A 20546-nucleotide genomic window follows, 5' to 3' on the forward strand; every position below is an offset into this window, starting at 1 on the left:
GAGTAATTCCGCTATACATTTTTAAACCAGACACTGATTCTGAATAACAGTGTAAATTAGCATGATTGGTTCCTGAAGTCTAAATCTGGGTTTTTGAGACTGTCATCACTACACTGACGTTTCAACATGAACCATTAACCATTGTGCTTACTACTTATTCACTCATGATATGTCTTTCATCATGTAAAAAAAAAAACCCAACAAAACACCATTTGGACATGTAACAAGGTAGAAACTAGAAGAAACTAGACTTTTACCTGACGCTGGTAGGGTGAGGGGTGTTAGGATTAAGAACATATCACAATGGCTCTTTCTGTTTTTATCTGACAGCTAGTGAGACAACAGTTTGGAAAGACCAAAGACAATACATGAGCTAACACATGACACTCAGGTTCCCCATACTGCCCACCAGGAAGACAAAGAAGAAGACAGAAAAAAATGGTTCCCTGATGTAGCTGAAGGACACTTAAAAATGTCCAGAGAGTAGCTGCAAAATACCCTTCATTCCACTCAGTGATGAGCAAAACTATTGTCATATCCTGTGATGTCCAGCACAAGGATGTTGGTAGTGGATCTTTTGGGTCCTGTAGGTTGAATCCTCCATAAATCTGGCTTTCTGAAGCATCCAAATTGCATCCAGATGGCAGGACTGGGACTGGTACGCCAGATCAGCACCTTGGGGTCTTGGTTGTGTTCCTTGAGCCGTTCTTTAGTAGTGTGTGCTGGGTGTGGAGTGTCGAAGTAAGCAAAACATCAACAAGATAGTCATTTACTTTTAATGTTCTGGCTGATCAGTGGCCGTTCAGAAGTCTTTTATTCCAACATTTTTATTCAAAACACAGAGTCGCCAGTCATCTGGTTACTCCACACAGTCTCGTAGTTCATGATGATGGCTAATTATTGTGGAACAAAGAGATTATTCCAAATTATACTGCAAATAGGCTGCGTTAGTCACCGGTCAAGGGGAAACTTGGGTGCAGCATGAAAATGAGACTCACTTCCTCATAGCTCCCAACAACCACCAGCAACAACAATTAATTACAGCCCTCATGAGTTTTTAAAGAGACATTTTGGCTTCAGGGTAGACTAACAGCAAAATAATAAAGTGGCCTTCAGCCTGCCGCTGTCAGGGTGACACCAATCAGCTCCCTGGAAGGAAATGAAAAGCACACAGCATTCAGATATGCAGACACAATGTCACAATGACACTGGACAAATTCAGGGTCACAGTAATTATACATCATATGTTACTTAGTTGTTTGAAAATTGTATTTTAATTCATGTCTATAGATCTGCTTCCAGACAGAAAACCATAACTCTGAAGGTATATTTGTGATGAGTGCACATGTTAACAAACTGCAGATTGGTGTCCATCACATGTCAAACCTTCCTGGATCATGGAGTGTAAAGACACAGACAACACTTAAAGGTAACGCAGGTAAATCACAACAAGCTGCTTAGAAACCAGCGATCCTCCACAAACCATCAGATAGATAAAACTCTTCATGCTGAAGAGTGTCGTGTTTTTGTTTCATGTCAAGTCTGACTTCAGAACCACATAAAGAGAGATCTCTGTCTCTCTCAGTTACCCTCTTATTTTCAATCCAACACTTCAATTCAAGTCTTTCTTGTTTCTCGTCCCCTCGCGGCTGTCTTTTCTTGTAATCATCTTTTGTTGTTGTCTGGCTTACAGGAAGAGCACAAGGTTCTCTCAGAGACAAAATCAAAGCACAGACTGAGCCAGACGTGTCATTTATCAGAGGAAAATGTAATGTATCCATTGCGTTTCTGTAAACAGACAAAAAAAACGTCTCTCAAACCCAAAAAATAATAATTCAGGTATGACAGGAAATCAGCCCTCAGCCTCAAATTCCCTTTAATGATGCAAACACTTTGCAAAATGAAAAAAAGGCCTCTTGGTACTTGTGGATAATGAGTATACGGTATGTTACATAATGTCAGACTAAGGCGAACAGCATTGTTCAGATCACAACAGTGTGGTGCAGTTTAATTTTTAATCTGTTTTTATTACAGAAAATACATCAGATATTGGCACCAGGACCAAAGAAAAATAACACCCTCAAAAAAGACTTCTATGTGGTACAAATCTCATCTTGCCAATGCTGTGAAACAAGGTGGAACCACATCTGATCTTCCCAGCTCAGGCAGCCATGAAAAGATCAGATCTCATCCAGAGGCTAAAAATTCTGATTTGGAGGCTCCGGCCTGAGTGGCTGCCACTCAGGCTGTGAACTGAACATATCCAGCCATATCTGGGTCAAGACTTAAACAAATCCTAATTTCTGAAGTTTTCTCTCTTAACCTTAAGATGTCTGTGAATGTTTATATTCTAAATATTACCAGAAGACATAACCATTGTTCTATGCAGGCACCAGTAGCTAAATCCCTCCTGTATTACATTTGGTGAATTCATAGAATTACTGAAATTATACTGTGATCATATCTGGAAATGTGAATGTTGCTAAACGATGTCTACAGCCTCAGTAACAGTTTGGTAAGGCTGTAAATGCTGAACACCCTCAAGACTATGTCAACATGTTTGCCATGCACAATTCAATATTCACATCCTGTTTTGTGATTTGGAAAAAAAACAAAAACAGCCAGTCATGCCAGTCTTTATAACTAGGAGTCAGAGATACCTCCCACTGTGAAACTTGAGACATGGTGCTACCGTAGCTGTCAGTTATATCTAAATTTAAAAAACAGATAATGTAAATCAAGTCAGCTGTAATGTAAATACAGTTTCAGTTTCTGGTTTCACTTGTTTAGGTACTGCTCTAAAAAAAACAACACAGCAAAAATAAATCATTTAGCTTTTACTTTATAACTATAAAGCTAGCTAGAGGCATAGCTGTCATGGAGGGTATACAGTTCTTACCATTCTATGTGAATACAGGGTACTGTTCACTATATTTACCATGGAGAAGCATCATATATATATATATATATATATATATATATATATATATATATATATATATATATATATATATATATATATATATATATATATATATATATATATATATATATATATATATATATATATATATATATTTGTATACACACACTGATCAGCCACAACATTCTGACCACTGACAGGTGAAGTGAAAAACATTGATCATCTTGCTATAATGCAATGTTCTGCTCGGAAACCTTGAGTCCCGACATTCGTGGATGTTTGACATGTACCACCCACCTAAACATTGCAGGTCAGGTCAAGAAACCCCCCAACCCCCATAGCAACAACAGTCCTTGATGCCAGTTTCCACCCTCAGCAGGACAATGCACCCCGACACACAAAACCACAAAAACTGCTCAGGAGTGGCCCGAGGAACACGACAGAGTGAAGATGTTCACCCAGGTTCCACACTCCCCAGATCCAAATCTTATTGAGCATCTATGGGATGTACCAGGATAATTCACTGCTACCATCCCAGTGCCACAGGACATCCCCAGAGGTCCTGTGCCCATTTCTGAGAGTTGGACCACCTTCATATTATTTCAAATTCATTGACATACAGCAGTTCCTTGTCTTGACCATAGTGATCACAAAGGAATTCAGGGGATCACAGTTTGACAAGGATTAAGCAGTGCTCCAAAATACCAAATGGAGCTTCTTTGATGTTCAACTTTTTGCCTCATTAGCACCATTTGATGATTTGATCTTCTCTGAATGCTTCTACGGTGCACCTAGTGAAGATGCACCATCTGTTAGAGGTCAGGACACACTCTGTGGTCTGGACATCGATATTAAACACAGACCAGAGTGTTCAGAGAGGATTTCAGATGATCACGGTTGATTTGACAATGAGTAAGTGATGCTTGAAAATGCTAAATAGAGCTTCTTTGACATTTTTCAACTTTTTGCCTCATTAACACCATTCCATGATTTCATCTCATCTGAATTTAGCCACGGTGCACCTACTGAAGATACAGCATCTGTTAGAGGTCAGGAGAGACGCTGTGTTCTGGGCTCCAGAGACCATAATGGGCCATGAGAGACTAAAACTATTCTCAGTGGAAAAACTGGACCTCTAGCGGGGAGCTGAATACACCAACCCCACTACTGCTGACTGTGAGGAGCTGAAGGAGACAGCTGAGTCTTTACATTTCAACATTTTGGCTATTTTCTATGATCCTGCAATTCTCTTCTCGGTCATACCAAATACAGTGATGACGTTTTTTAAGCTTTGAAAGGACTGTAAATACCCTGCAGAGAATTTATCAATGCGTATTTTATACAAGGACAGATACAAGTGTTTCACCTGAGAGCACAAATTGGGACTGTCATGTTGATGTATGCTGCTTGTATTAACTGGATTGTTTCAGTTTTATAGCTTACACATGATGTGTCCCTGCTGTAACTGAGGCTACACTATTCTGAAGGGCAAAATGCAGTGCCACTGAATCACATCCTTGAGTGAAAAACACACACACACATACCATAAAAGTATTAATATGACAGTATTGAATGTCATCGTTGGCGCTGTTTGGAGAACAACTGTGTTGTCAGAAGGTAAATGTCACTACAATTAAAGCTTTTAAAGAGGGAATATAAAGGTCAACTGAGGCTGCATTTACATTGGCTTTTGCCATGTTGTGATATTGGCCTGGAATCTGTTCTCTCAGGAAGCACTCTAGTTTTCAGATTTGTGCTTTAGAGTGTATCTGTTATTCCATTAGCAGGTTAGAAGAATTTAAATGGCCAATTTTCTCTTGCATTATTGATAGTGTCTCATTGTGTGCAGGGTCAGTCTAACGGACGGCCAGACAAATCTACCACTTTGCTATTTCTGACCGCATGCCAGAAGCATCTCCAAGAGGCCCCTTCAGCCTTATCTCTGCTCTATGTGTGTGTGTGTGTGTGTCGGAATACGAAGGGGTCTCCACTCCTTATCAGTTTGTCCGTTACATTCTTGTCCCCAGCGGTTGGACAAATTGCCATTTATGGCAAAAGAGAGAAGAGATACAGTATAGCCCACACTGTGCTCCACTGACCCTTCAGTGCACCAGGGCTATATAAAAACCCACAGAGGCCTGGATGGTGAGTAAGAGATTGATAGCTTTTGGTAACCCGCTTACTCCACTGTGTTTTGCCAGTATTTATCCAGAACTCTTATTTGAGAAAAAGTCTTGTTCCCTGGGGTTACTGGCAGCAAGAGCAGGAGTGTGTTTTTAAACTGTGTACGAAGGCTGCTGCGTTTCCTCACTATGGCTTCGCTGACATCTTCCAGCCGCAGATCCTCCTCATCGTATCGCTCATCATCACGCTACAGCACTTCCAGCTCATATCGGTCTGAAGGATCTCTGGGTGGATCATCTGATTCTCTGGATGCTCTTTTCGAGCCTTTTCTTGACTCAGCTGATCGTTCCAGTCTGTTTGGAGACGAGGGACCTGCAGGACACAACTGTCTGGCCCCCTTCAGCAGACACAGCAGATCCTCCTATGGACATGCTGGTAAGTGAATCCGCTCAATTTCAGGCAGAGGAACAAAACACCTTCTGATTTTAAGCTGCTGTCTGTTGATTTTGTGGGCTAACAGCTGTTGCTGGCAGATTTCTTCGCGTAACTATATAACGGTTTGCACTGTTTACTCAGAGCAAGGGTTTTCTCTGGGAATCCTGGATGCTATCAGAGTTAGCTCTGCTGTGCATGTGTTTGGACTGTGGGAGGAAGTTAGAGTTCTGACTGAAAACCACACAAACAAGTTAGTTAATGATACGCTTGGTTAATGTGACTGATGTAAGCTCGTTAGCCAAATATATACCGTATTACACCGGTACTGATTAACACATTAAAATTCATGTTTTGCATGTATAGTCCTCCGTCTTCACTTCTAAAAGGACAGCTTTTAGCTCTTCTGAGCGTGCTTTTTCTGTGAATGGGTCTCCATGCTGTGTAGTGACATGAGCCTTGCCAATCTGCACCCAAAGATGTTCCAAATTATCAGTACTCTGCCAAGGAACTCAGCAGAGTTATGTGACGATCGGCGTACATTTGTCTGTCCGTCTGTTATTCTGTCTGTGCACAACATTACTCAAACATGGACAAACAAATTTGGATTAATTTTTCAGGGAAGGTCATAAATGACACAAGGACCAAGTGATTACATTTTGGCAGTGATGCAGCTTATAGTCTGGATCCACTGATTGGTTCAAGATTTCTGTATCATTGTGAGATAGCGACATGGCGTCACTGTAACTATGACAATGAGTGAACACTACGTCAACTGCCTGCCGATCACATGATTGCGATCCTGCTATAAATCAGCTGCTGTGGACTTATCAGGACTTATCCGTTGGAAATGATACAAGGAACAATTGATTAAATTATGGGGGTTTCTGAGTCCCATCAATTCCCGCCTCCCGCTACATATTTAGATCACATCATTCGGCATCCTTACATAAAGTACACATGCATAACACACACCTGTGCTCAGTGTAAGGTCATTTTGTTTGTGGGTACATCAATAATAAATGGCCACATTCTATGTTGCCATGATTTCTGATTATCAGTAACTAATAAACAAATGCTCTATTTCTAAAATAAATGCTGCATTTCTGACAATGCCCTATGAGGGAATGAACAGCCTTGGTGGAGTACTGTGCTCTCTGAGTGCTTTTCTTGTTTCTAATTGTCATTACAACCTCCACAACATTGCAGCCGGAAAGAGGCAGAAGGAAAGCAAGGGGCAAACAAAAGATCTCACCAAAAAACTAAAAATAACCCCAAATCACAGCGTTGTTGATTTGCATGCAACTATTATCAAAACAGGACCTCTCTGTAAAGTAATTTGTTGGAAAATTTTACCATTTACAATGACATAAGTTTTATACAGGATCAAGATCACAGATGACATTAGCAAATATTACATATTTCCAGAGGTTCACAGGTTAGTACTAGTTGTGCAAGTAGTTCTATAAACTGTGACTAAAAGATGGATGCAGGCGTTGTGATGTCATCTGGACCACTGAAGCCTTAAGTTTGGAATTTGGTTCCAATTTAGTCTTTAGAAACTGGACATGACAAGTGAGGAAGGGACATGACTGAGAACTGGAGGACAGTGTGTAAACACATGGGTAGCAACTCATCAATCCAAAGGAAACCCTGTTCTAAGGCATGCCCTGCTTTATTGTCTCTCTTTGACTTGGACTGTAATTTAAAAATATACATCATGCTGTATGAAAAGAGACTTGAAACCAAGGACTGAGACTATGGGCTCATAAGGACAACATTAACTGAGGTAACAAGTCAAATGAGAAGTAGAGTCATTTTCTCATAGACTTTTATACAATCAGACTTCTTTTTGCAACCAGAGGTGTCACCCCCTGCTGGCCGTTTCACAGACTACAGATTTGAAGAGCTTCCACATCAACTTCATTTTTCAGAACCAGAGGCTTTGTCCATATTTTGTATACAGACTATACCAGTCACTGTTCAGGAAAAGGCTTAGGAAGTGGACGGTTGCAACGACAAATTATTCAATAAAGGGTCTTTTTGTTGTCTAGATGTCTATAAATGTTATTATAATCTGAAAGAACTACATTTAAAAAAGTCAGCAGAAGTTTGTCATGGGTACATTGGTGGCACTTTTCAAACCATAGTGCGGAACCATTCTCATTCATTTTGTCCATCAGGAAATACACATTAATATCTGACAGTACAGTGGGGGGTTGATTGAATGAAAAATGCCACCAAGAAGCAAAAGACCTGTAGCTCAGAGAGAGTAATGAGCCAGAGCCATAAGAGCCTCTGTATATTGTGAGAAAATCGTCTGCATGGCTCCAGACTGTGTCTACTGGGCCACATAAAGAGGCAACGGCAAGGTGGGAAATATAAGAGAAAAGGTGAAGTACTCAGACTTACATGAAGTGTTAAAACTGTTCTGTTGCTGCACAGAAAGGTTATGGTCAGAATAAAAAAGGTTTATGAGGTTACAGACAGATTAAAGCATGATCAATAGTTAGGCCTAAAATTGGATTTCACTGACTTGGAATGTTTCAGCACCTCTACAAGCAACCAGAGAACTGGTGACTCACAATTTTACAGTTTCACATCCAATAAAATAAGATGATGTACACGTGACTTGTGACTTCACTGAACCTCTCACACTGAAAGACTGTTCCCTTGCAGCAGGAGCAAGCTTCAGCCTCAAGTGGCTTTTAATGACCTAATCTTGATATAAAACGTGAAAACACTCATGAACTATTTATGGAGGCCCAGAGGTCCGTGTGCGGATCTGATAATTGGATTTTCTGTTCTGAAACGGGTATTGAAAAACAAAAAACGAGTGGTTATTTGATTTTGGTTTTAAAATACAAACATTAAAATTGAAATACAAGACGTTTTTCCTTTTCATCATCAAAAAGGGATATAAGAAATTTTAAAAATGCTTTGATTTTCATTTTATATTTAGAATAACAAAAAAATAAAATCAGTAAGAGACAGAAACGAAAAAAGGTCAGTTTTTTCAGTTTCTGAGACCGGAAGTGGTCATCAGCAAGGGTGGAGCCAAACGGCAACAAGATTCTCAGAGGGCGGAGCCAGAGAGCAGTGATTGGTCAGACTGACTGAGAGCCAGAGAGCAGTGATTGGTCAGACCATAGATATGTATAGAAGACAGCGCGCTAGCGTATCTAGTCTATATATATCTATGGTCGGCAGGTCTGGTAGCATTTCTGGCTGCTAGTGATAGCGAGATGAAGCTTCATGAAGCATTGAGGATTTCCATCCAATTGTTTCACTCATGGTTCGAAGCTTCATAGCGCTTCATTTGCTGAACTGCGCCATCAACTGGACAAATAAAAGTAAAACAGGCAGAGTGCTTATAGTGACACACTGGCTTTGCTATGTGAAGCTTTGAATTGTGCTTAAATGATAATGCCAATAAACAAGTAATATACTTAATATAGTGTCTGCTTTTCCTGATAGCAGGGACAGAGGGGGAAATGGAAACAAATTGGAGAGAGATTTGTAGCTTGACTGCTTGACTGATGTCAGGTTCTGGCTTTCTGTAAAGTGCTTAGATATTTTTAATTGTAATAAGGGCTATATAAATAAAATTTATTGTGCTTTTGCTACTTTTTGTTTTGTGACTGTGCGTCTGGTACCAGTGACAACCTGTAAAACAAAAGTAGGGACAACATTTTATTTGTTTTTATTCAAAAATATCAATTTTCCACAGTGCTGGGATTCAGGTGGCTTCTTTTTTTGGACAATATTTCTCTAGCTCTTTGGAACACAACAGACACTTTACCTTTTAAAATACCAGAAAAAGAAGAGATCAGAACAAGCGGTATGTGGTGTTGTCACAGTTATTCATATTACACTTGTTATGTGCCTACTTTATTAGGAGAAATCAGATCAAACAGGGGAGAATCTTCTCTTTCTGGCTGGTTCTATTAAAAAAAGAGTCTCAAACCAATTGAATGCAAAGATACAGCACGTAAAAATCCAACAAATGTGAACGGGGAATCCATTGCGTTTCACTGCCCTTTATATTTTGAATTGCACGTCAAACCTGCGAACCACTTCCTGAACCAGTCACGCGGTACGACCGGCTTGCGAGGCTTCGAACGTCATCATTTTGGCTCCTCCCCTAAATGAAGCAAGCCTCGATACGCGCTTCGTGGACACGCCCCCTCCATTACTCGGCACACGCTTCGAAGCCTTGGCACGTCTCGTAACATCACTACTGGCTGCTGTTGACCTTGTTTTTGGAGTAAAACAGGTAAGAAGATAAATACTTCTAACCAGTAGCGTTGTTTTGTTGTACGTTAAGTCAGCGACTTGTGAAGAGTTGTGTTTTGTCGTGTTTGAGCAGTTGGTCCGGACGCGTTAGCTAGCTAAGCGGCTAAGTTAGCTAGCGGGCTAATCAACACTGGTGGCTAACTTACCGCTGAACACCTGTGTTAGTTGCTGCTGCAGCTGTCATCATTATTAGAATGACCTTCTCAACCTGTATTTCTCTGCTGTGTATTTTCGTGTTTAAAAAAGTTATTTTACTTTAAGGTTAACTGAAACCCGTTGAGCTGCACTGAAGTTTAACGTTCAGCTGGTTTGAATTAAACTGCGCTTAACACTGTGCAATATTACCTCTCTGAATCTCCATAATTTCATTAAATTCCTTCTCTCTTCCACTGATCAAGTTCAAGCCAGTATATAAAATGACCTTAAGAGTGAATAAACTAACAACCAGCCATTGTATTTATTTATTATTGCATGTATTTGTAGTAAAACATGAGTTTAAACATCCTACTTTTGGATCTAGAACTGCACAAGCCATTCATTTTCAGTCACCTGACGAGTTAAACTCCCCTTTTTATGTGAGGTTGAAGCAGAAAGTCTGAGTTAACAAAGAAAGTTGTTTATAATTTGTGATACTTGTCATCTCTGACTGAGGCTTTAGTTTTTGTTGAGCTGATTTACACGTAGAAACTTTGTTCAGGAAGATTTCTCAGTAGCTCAGAGGACAGGCTGCTTTTTACACAACCTTGTAAGAGACTGTCTGTCAATGCTTTCAGCAGAATTTAGCAACACAACACTTCCTAAACAGATATTTTGAGGCTGTGAGGTTGAACATTTGAGAGTATATCAGTGTGTGTGTTTGTGGTCTTTCTGTTTCTAGGTGGAAGCTGAATTAGTGAGGATGACTCCTGCTCCTGTCATCTCTAAGCTCCTCACACATCTTTACCTGCACATGAGGAAAATCACTCCTGTAGAATGCAGGTATGTTTGTCATTATTATAAAAACATGTTGCCTGGTGACCTGTCAGAAACCCATCATACAGAGTCAGCCAAAATAATGTTTACACACATCAGGAAAAGAAAACTTGCATAAATATTTCAATACCAAATTTATTCAGACATCACGAGATTAATAAAAGTTATCTTTGGCCACTACAATTACAAGAGGTGCTCAAAGTGGAGGCCACTGGCTTCCAGACATTTCTGTTGTGTTGTAGACGTCACTTGTTGATGCTCCATTCATGAGGGTAGCGCCATCTGTTGGGAAAACATCGTAGAACAGGACACAGAGTTATCATGATTTGATCAAAGTTAGAAAGAGGAATCTATATGTGTAGAAGTACTTATCCATATGAAATATTTATAAAAGTTTTTCTTTTCCTGATGTGTGTACATTATTTTGGCTGACTCTGAACTTAATGAGAACAAAACTGTCATTTAATTGTTGCTTTGAAAGCTTCTTTAGTGAAAACCAGCTGGTGTTCTGCTTTGAAACAAACTACTGTTGAGGTCTGTGTTTTTAGGTTTAACCCCACAGTTTCTGAATGAACTGATAGTTTGTTTTTTTTCCTGATCAATGTGGACGTTATAATTGATGGTAACATTTACTGATCATATAATCAGCATGACAATATAACAGTATAACATTATGACCACCCGACTAATACTGTGTTGGTCCCTTTATGCTGCTAAAACTCCTCTGACCCAGTGGTTCATCAGAACCTCTGGGGATGTCCTGTGGATCCTGTGGATCCTGTGGGTTGCAGGGTGGGTCCTACCTAGACCAGGCTGATCCTGGACCATCCCACAGATGCTCCATCAGATCTGGATGTGGGGAGTGTGGAACCCAGGTGAACAGCTTAGCTCTGTTGTGTTCCTCAGACCACTCCTGAGCAGTTTTAATTTGTCCTGCTGAGGGAGGCAGCTGGCATCAAGGACTGCTGTTGCCATGGAGACTAGGGGGTTGTTTGTCCTGCAGTGTTTAGGTGGTGGTACATGTCAAACATCCACATGAACGTCAAGGTTTCTCAGCAGAATGTTACATTAGGACAAGATGATGGATGTTGTTCTCTTCAGCTGTCAGTGGTCAGAATGTTGTGGCTGATCGGTGGATCTGTCTGTCTTTACTCTGACATCCAGAGTTATACAAAAGTGTAGTATGTGTGCAGTGCAGAAGAGATTTACTTTATTGTATGCAGTTTTAGTGGTCCCATCAGAGAAAATCATATCCATATACAGATTTTTATTAATTCCAGGGCTGGTTCAGTAAAGATTATAATAATAACTACATCAGATAATTCTTGGTCGCAGTTGGAATTTTGCAGCCTGAGAGATGGTAGAGAAGGTTTGCAGTTCTTGGTTTAGTAAAATATGTTATAATAGAAGATCTTTATTGTCATTGTACATGAAATTATCTGGAAACCAGCAAAGTGTAACAGTCTGAGGTATCTAAAAATAAATAAGTAAAGAAAAATGCTTCTAAAGCTAATAATAAACAGAATATTTTGAGGGAATATTCTAAAAAGGAAAGAAAAGCTCCATTCTCACTCCTGTCGCGATAAACTGTCATTAAAATTGACTTTAAATTTAGCTTCAACACAAGATAAAAACATTTACTTTCATTACTGATGTCAAGTTTTAATAAAGTTCATGCTAGTTTTATAAAATGATGAAAGTGAATAAATTGTATTTCTGTGATCTGTGTTTGATTTCTGTCTTTTCTCCTGTCATCCAGATGTTCAGAGGGAGATGATGCCACATCTGGTCCAGCAGATGGAAGGTCTTGAAGTTCTCTGACTGGCCTCGACTGAAGATGGTCGTCTCACTGGATTTAAGGTTCAGATGCTCAGTAACAAACTCCACCAATGTGCCAACAAGGAAGCTTTAGGTTTATTAAATGTTGCTATGAAGGTTTCGCTGTTTTTCTTTGTGAATGCAATGTGCTCCAACTGAAACTGGAATTAGAACTTAGAAGTAAATCTTTCCATCTGAAAGGATTTAGTTGCATTAATAACCTCATAACATTCTAATTTTTATTCCAGTCTTGGTTGAAAATAGAATCTCTGTATTGATTCAGGTAAAAACTGAACTTCACAGCATGTTGAAGCAAAACAACCAGATGAAAACTGTGATGGTGTTGGATTGTCAGACCGTAATGTTGCAGCTCAAAGCAGCTTTTCTATCTCAGTTCATTCTGACATTCAGCTATGAATCAACACAGCAGATGGTGATCCATGCTGTGGAAGTCTCACATCTCCTGATTTAATGGAGCTGCTTTGCACTTTTTACACTGTTTATTCACCAACACTTTATTTAATAAAAGTCCCATCTAGTTTTTATGAGGAATGTGATGTTTTAATCTCTCTGTGAATAACTGCAGTCTAATGGAACAGCTGGAGTTGTAACATCTGTCCTGATATTGATCATGAAATATTGATCAGAATACTTATGGTCAGCAGTCATCCCTGAAGTTTTACATTAAAATCTTTACTTGTGTTGTGAACTTAGGTAAGAAGCAGAAACGTTAGCGTTGCCATGGATACATGAGTGTTAAATTCTGTCTATGTTTCCATTTTGGGAAATGCAGTCCAGTTCCAGAATGTGGAGGAATTTAGTCTCACAATCACAGACAACAAATATTATCTGAAAGTCGGGTTATTGTTGTTTATCAGCACAATACAAAAAGATTAATGTTAGAAATATTCCAGTTAAGACTCTAGAATATCATGATTTATGTAAATTTACCTCAATAATATGAATGTTCAGGTTAAGATTGTACAGTGATATTTATTATGTAAGTTTAGCTGATTAAAGTTTATGACTCTGCACTAAAATATTATTTAAATTGACATCATTATTATAATATTTAGGGTCAGACCCTACAGTATTGAGATTAAGAAATTAAATATTCTATAAAATGTAAATACACTGAACTCATTTGGATATATTTAAGTGAGACTCTACAATATTATTTGACACAAATCTATCTAAATCAAAATTTTAATAATTTTCACGCCAAACATTTACTGGACTGATTTAAACATTAAAATCACTCCTTTCTAATCCTCTGCTGTACGTTCAAACCTGAGGCCTTAAATAGAAACACACAAGTATCTGTTTGAAGAAACTTCTGCAGAGTCCTGGTTCCAGAACATGATGATAGAATTATAGACAAACTTTAACAAAAGCTGCCTGAGAGTTTACAGGTTTTTATGTTAGATTTCTTCAGTAATTTAATGAGAGTTGTCAGCAAAAATCAAGTGTTCATTTGATGAACTTCATTTCCTAAAACATCCAGAATTGGAGCTCATATCTTTGGCAGCTGTAAAGTTTCTGCTCCTTCAAAGTTCACAACACAATGAATGAATTCCTAAAACACTCTCAATGCTGGAGAGTGTTTGTGATGCTGAAGCAGTGATCAGTTTTTCTGTTTCTTCTCTGGAGATGCACAATGAGGGACGTCTGCAGAGACTGAGAAAGAGTCACACCACATCCTGACATGAGGAAAAAGACTTTATTGAAGACTACAATGAGAAAAACTATCAGACAGCAGACGGCTGCATTCAAGGTGAGCTCTGAACATTTGATCTGGAACAGGAATTCAATAACGGCAGCATGAGCTTCATTTCAGTCTGTAGCTGCTGAATTCATGGATGAATCATCTGGCACTAGAGAGGGAGACCATCAAACATCTATGTCAGCTGATGGAGGTCCAAGAGTCTCACCAAACAACCAACCTACAGAGTGAAGACCTCAAATCTGATTGAACGGCCTCCTATTCAGCCACATGTGTGAACAAATGCCTCTAAGCTGATTTGTTTTCTAAAATAAATCTAGTTTGAGTCCTAATCTATGCCTGTGTTTGCTTCTTTACACCACTGTTAACAGTTTAGGCTGTTAGATTGTTCCAGATAAGACAAGTACAAGATTCTTCAGAGCCGTTCTACCACCACGAGCCTGACAGGAAGAACTCCAACAGCTACTGAATATTCCTGTGGTCCCCTCAAGGCTACAGGAGGAGTCCTGCGAGGACGAGCCGGTCCACCTGATGGCGGCCAGTCGCTGCGGTTCAAAGCCAACACCGACTACGTGGATTTCTACTGGACCACACAGAGGCCTTCAGACCAGACCAACAAGTTCAGCGACTCCCCGACTCGTGGGTCTGAGGATGCCGCCGAGCCTCGGTCCAGCCGGCCGCCTGTCTGTGGGTGTTTGAGTGCTGAGAGGTTTGTGGATGTAAGTGAACGTATCTGTGTTGAAACAGCAGCTTTTGACTCACTAACGCCGGGAAAAACCCAGAGCTCCTTTATTTGTGACTTCCACTGAAAAAACTGATGAAAATAAGTTTGCCAGGGTTCTGACTGATAACAGATTATTAAATAATGAAAATAATTGTTTAAATATTCCTTTAAACAATCCTTTTACATCTACATTTCCTTTACACTGACTTCTTGGTGTATGTACAAGTATTTTAGGTGGAATATACCATTAAGCCTAATGTTCAAGGGTTTTTCTGGGAATATACCATGAAACCAACCTTTTAGGTAACTGTTCCAGGATGTTGGGTAGAAAATACCATCAGATAAACCTTTTAGGTCTACATTGGAAGATTTTAGAGTAGAATATTACTCCAAACCATCCTTTAGGTCTATATTTAAGGTGGAATACTCCTTTACACCAAGATTTTTTGGTCTAGGATTTTGGATGGAATACTTGGTGAAACCAACATTTTAGGTGCATGTCCAAGGATTTTTGGTGGAATGTTCCTTTAAGGTGGATGTTTGAGGACCTCGTAGGTGGAATACTTCCTGAAACCAACCTTTTAGGTCAATATTCAAAGATTTAAGGTGAAATATTCCTTTAAATCAACCTAAATTTCATGTTTTGATCATTATCAATTGAGAAACCTCAATCCAGACTCCTCATAATGACATTTGAGATTTATGCTGCTGTTATTTGTTTAGTCCAGACTAAATGACAGAAATCCACAACTGTAATTTTATTTCAGGACTCGGTTATTAAATGTCAAAAAAATCCATGTGACTCTAAAAACTCAACAGCTGTACAAACTCTAAGATTAAACTCTCCACAAGGATCCAAAATAAGTTGGACTTCTACATGAGAGCTTTAATTATTCTTCATCTACTTCCTGAAAAGTTTGGTCAATAAAAAAAGACAAAAACTAGTATTTTCAGCTGAACTAAAGACAGACTTTGTGATTTTTCTGCTCACATGTTTTGTTGTTGTAAACTTACTCTTTCAAATAAATAGCCGCCTAACCCCCTGGAAACCAGCGTTTGTCCTGTTTTTGTGTTGCTCCTCAGCGACCCTAGACAGCCGGGTTGTAATGTTTTTTGAGCAACACACCATACTATGATGTTTTTACAATGATGGTTCTACTATGAAGCCAGTTTGACATGTTCAGGTGTTCTTTGTGTGAAAACTCAGAGATTTCAGGTATGAGCAGGTGGTTTTCAACTTTGTTAACTTTCTGCCTCAAATTTAAACTAAATTTCCTTCACTAACCCAACCCTCTGGACTTCTAGTAAGCTGTGTTCCTATTGGCTGTCCAGGTGGCTGCTTGTTGTTATCAGGAACACCTGAGCAGCTCAGTGTCTTCCTGCTTTATTTAGCTGCAGACAAACATTTCCTCTGCTTCTCTTCACCACGGAACCGGGTTTGGCTCCATTGCTTTAGTTTGTTCTTTAGGCGTTGGCTTGCAGCTTCCAGCAGTAAAATCATCTTTAATGTGGTTCTTGGTGTGTTTTAGGGCTTTGTACTGGATAGTTGTCTTGGTAAATGTGGTTCTTTAGCCACAGTTAGCACATGGTGCTAATGTGTGCAGTGATTAGTGGATTTGGTGCAGCTGAGTTGTGTCTTTATCTTGGCTGTAGTGAGTCTTTAGAGGTTTTTGGTCAGACACATTCTGTATTCTTGTTTGTGAAGCAACGTTGGTTGTCCAGAAGGTAAGAGTTCCTGTCCTGATTCTCTGTTCTCAGAGGTTCTCTGGTAGGCTGCAGGAGACTTTAGCGTTTGGGTTGTGCTAGTTTGGTTTTTGTACGGTTTCATTTGGACGACTATCTTGAGGCCCCTCCATGTGGTTTAGTGAGGTTTTCTACAACAGTTCTACAAAGCAACCTGCAGCAGAAGAGACTTTGAGAGTTTTTAGGAAGTTCTGGAGACCAGACTTTAGAGCAGCAGAAACATTTGTCAGCAGTTTGAGCAGGAGAAGGTGAGCTTCAGAGTAGAAATGAGACGGAAACCTTCTTGACCCGTGTGGTGAGGTCCTGTACCAAGAGTTTGAGCAGGTTGTGAAGAGTCTGTAGTTCTTTGGTCTGAAAGCACAAGAAGAGTCGACTCATTAAAGGAGAAAACAGGAGATATTGTTGGTTCTTCTGTTGCTCTGCAGTTTCCTTAGACTGAATATCAAGTTTATATTTTAAATGATTCCCCATGTGAGCCCAAGAAGACTTCAATAAACTCCATCCATCCATCCCCTGGACACAACAGATTTTATTACTATGTTAAATCTTTTTTTTTTTTTTTTTAATATGTTTTTGAGTTTTAATCATAGTTTTAGCATAGTTTTTCTCTTTGCTTGTTTAGTTTTGTCATCTGTGTGAAAGGTGCTAAACCAATAAAGTTGAATTGATAAACTGAATAATTGACTAACTCATGATTGTGACAACAGAAGTATTTTCATTGTGATTTAAGGGTTTGTTTAATTTTTAAGGTTGGGATTAAAATCTTGACAGAAAAAAAGATTAAAGAAATAAACTACATTTAAAACAAAGCAATTAAATCAAAGGAAAAAAACATTTAATACAATAAAACTTTTAAAAAGAAAATTAATTATCAAATACAATTAAATGATATTAAACGGACAAAATATTTAATTAGATAATTAAACAGAAGATACAAAACGTAATTATGAAATTAAACAAAATTTATTAAACAAAATATTAAACATTAAAGATGAAATATTTTAGATAAACATTTAAAAAATACAATTAAACAAGAAGAATATTAAACATTTAAAAAAAGAAAACATTAAATTAGATTATTAAACCTTTAAAAAGACAAAACATTTAATTAAAAAAATAAATGTTTAATTAAAAAATTAAATCTTAAAGACAATAAAACTTTAAATGGGAATTAAACAGAAAATACAATGAAGCATTTAAAAAGAAAATTAAACATTAAAAGGTGGTAAAACATTTTAAAAAGAAAAACCTTCAAGATTTAATCGAAAAATTTAATATTGGGAAAGAAAAAAAAATTCAAACAAGCCAACATTTGAAAAAACAAACATTAAAAAGACAAAACATTTTGAAATCAAATCAGACATTAGAAAAGAATAAAAGATGAGAAAAGAGGAAAACTAAACATTTAAGAAGAATCAAACTAAAGACAAAACATTTGAAAAGACACCAGTTAGACTTTAGAAGATCAAATTAAACAGAAGAGACAATAAAATGATCAAAAAGAGCAAAAGCAGATAAAGGTATTAAAGCCTTTTCTAGTCTGAAATGAAAACATCATGTTTCTTCAAACATTTCCTCTTTCTATGTTCTTGGTTTCATTGTGGACAGATTTACTAAGAACTCATTTCAGAAAACTGATTTCCAGATAAAGTCTACTAGTAGTTGAAGGCATTTATCAAACTAATGTTACCTTCTGATCTCCACAAACTTGACTGTTCAGTGAAGAGAATCAAAGTTTGTTGAGGATTTCTAAAAAACCCACAGGTGAAGGTCTGAGAAGAACTCAGATGGATGGTCTAAATGTGAAATCAAGACTCATGGTCACAAGTTTTAAGGCTTCTGTTAACCAGAAAGTTCAAACTAACAGAGAAGTACTGAGAAACTTTTAAAATTTCAGTCCTCAGACTGTCTGAAGGTTCAAACTAACAGAGAACTACTCAGGAACTTAGAAGATATCAGTCCTTGGACTGTCTGAAAGTTCAATCTAACAGAGAACTACTGTGGGACTTAGAAAATTTCAGCCCTCAGACTGTGTGAAAGCTCAGGTCCTGAGGACTCGGAAGGTCTCGAGGCTTTGGAAAGTCTTGGAACTGAGGGTTCCACCCTCCAGCACAAAGGCTGAAGTCCAACCTCCTGAGAAAAACGGTCGAGTCGAGACTCAAGTTAAAAAAAAACTCGAAAACGACAAAAAATAGATGATAAATGCGCAAAAAAATGAAGAATTAGTATCTGAGCGAGTAGCTCAGGAGGATAAGAAGAGGACTACCAAGCGGAAGGTCGCAGGTTCAAGACCCGCCACCGGCCTTTTTCTTTGTTTGTCTTTGTCAGGATTTTGAGAAAATTTAAGAAGTGTCTGGTCTTGAACCGGCGACCTGCAGCTCCATAGGCAAATCCTTAACTCACTGAGCTACAGATCAGATAAAAAGAAATAATTTCGTCGTCCCTTTGACATCGTAGTTTCTGAAGTGACCACATGGGTGGAGCCAAGGCGGAGTCTGGGTGGAGTCAGGGCGGAGAGTAGGCGGGGAGGTGGGTGGCGGCCTCCCCCCTCTACTCCCCCACCTCCCCCCACCACCCACCACACCTTCCCCCGCCTGACGAGTTCTTCGAGTCTCGATGAGTTCCTCGGGTCTCGACAGGTTTTTCTGAGTTTCTGGAGTTTCCACGAGGTCCAAGGCAGAACAAGTTGTCATGAAGAGGTGTTGAAGTCGGCCAGGATGGACTGACTTTGTACAGCGACTAGAAAGAAGACGACTAGAAGAGCAGGTCTTTAACCACCATCCATAAAATCCATGGAGTCCCTCCAGAGAAATGAAGGAAGGTCAACTTTTATCAACCTCCATCCAGATGTTCAACTTCATATCTTCACTTGGAGATTTTTAGCACCACAAACCTTTAGTATCACACTTTATTATCATTTATTAGGACTTTAATGGAATCCACCAGCAGATTTTGTTTTTGTGGACAAACTTTATTCTTGTCGTCGTGGGACTGCAGTATTTAAAATTGTTCCTTCTATTTGACCTCATTTTTATTAGTTTTAGTGGAGAAAGTTATTTTAGTTGTCGATTAGTCTCTTAAAAACCAAATAATAAATTGGATTAGTCAAGAGTTTAAATTTCTTACGTTGTCATATTTTAAATATGACAAAAAAATATAAAAATAAAGCTCTTGAGACAATTTGACCTGTAATTGGCGTTATATAAATAAAATTGAATTAAAATTGTATGTATCTTGTAATGTTGGAGTAATTCAGCCATATATGTTGGAAAACACATTTTCTTTGTCCATTAATCTGTTGATTGTTTTCTCCAGTAATTCATTTATTGTTTTGGTTTATAAAATGTCAAACCCAAATATATTTAGTTTACTGTCATAAAAACCAAAAAGATTTACATTCATGATGCAGGAATCAGGCAGTTTTTCACTTTTTATCTTAGTTTAGTCAGAAAGATAGTTGATAATGTGTGAATTGTTGCAGCTTGTGAGCCGTAGAAGGTTTTAATCTTTGGGGCCGAGTGTCAAAAAACATTTAGAAACCAACATCAACAAAACACTCAAAGATTTGAACATCATTAAAGGGAAATCCAACTTTTGCATGACAATGTCAAATTAAAGGACATTTATTTCCAACGTAAATGTGTGATATTCATCCTCTGGAGCTTTCTCTTCACATCGTCTTCCACCTGGACTGGTTTGGTCGGGAGCATGTGCAACAAACATTTGAAAAACTGCACTTTAACATCAATGAATGACACTGAAGTTTAATCTCTACATAAATGAGACTGAGT

The 20546-nt window shown here is 38.5% G+C and overlaps 1 long non-coding RNA gene across 1 annotated transcript; it reads left to right on the forward strand.

Moving 5' to 3' along the window:
* The first annotated feature begins 10594 nt into the window (after window positions 1–10594).
* On the forward strand, window positions 10595–17376 carry LOC129349220 (uncharacterized). Its single transcript, XR_008602141.1, has 3 exons — window positions 10595–10753; window positions 12507–14339; window positions 14403–17376. It is a non-coding gene; the product is annotated as an uncharacterized LOC129349220 (long non-coding RNA).
* Window positions 17377–20546: the final 3170 nt, after the last annotated feature.

The sequence above is a fragment of the Amphiprion ocellaris genome, chromosome 7 (assembly GCF_022539595.1).
Source record: "Amphiprion ocellaris isolate individual 3 ecotype Okinawa chromosome 7, ASM2253959v1, whole genome shotgun sequence".
Taxonomy (NCBI): Eukaryota; Metazoa; Chordata; class Actinopteri; family Pomacentridae; genus Amphiprion; species Amphiprion ocellaris.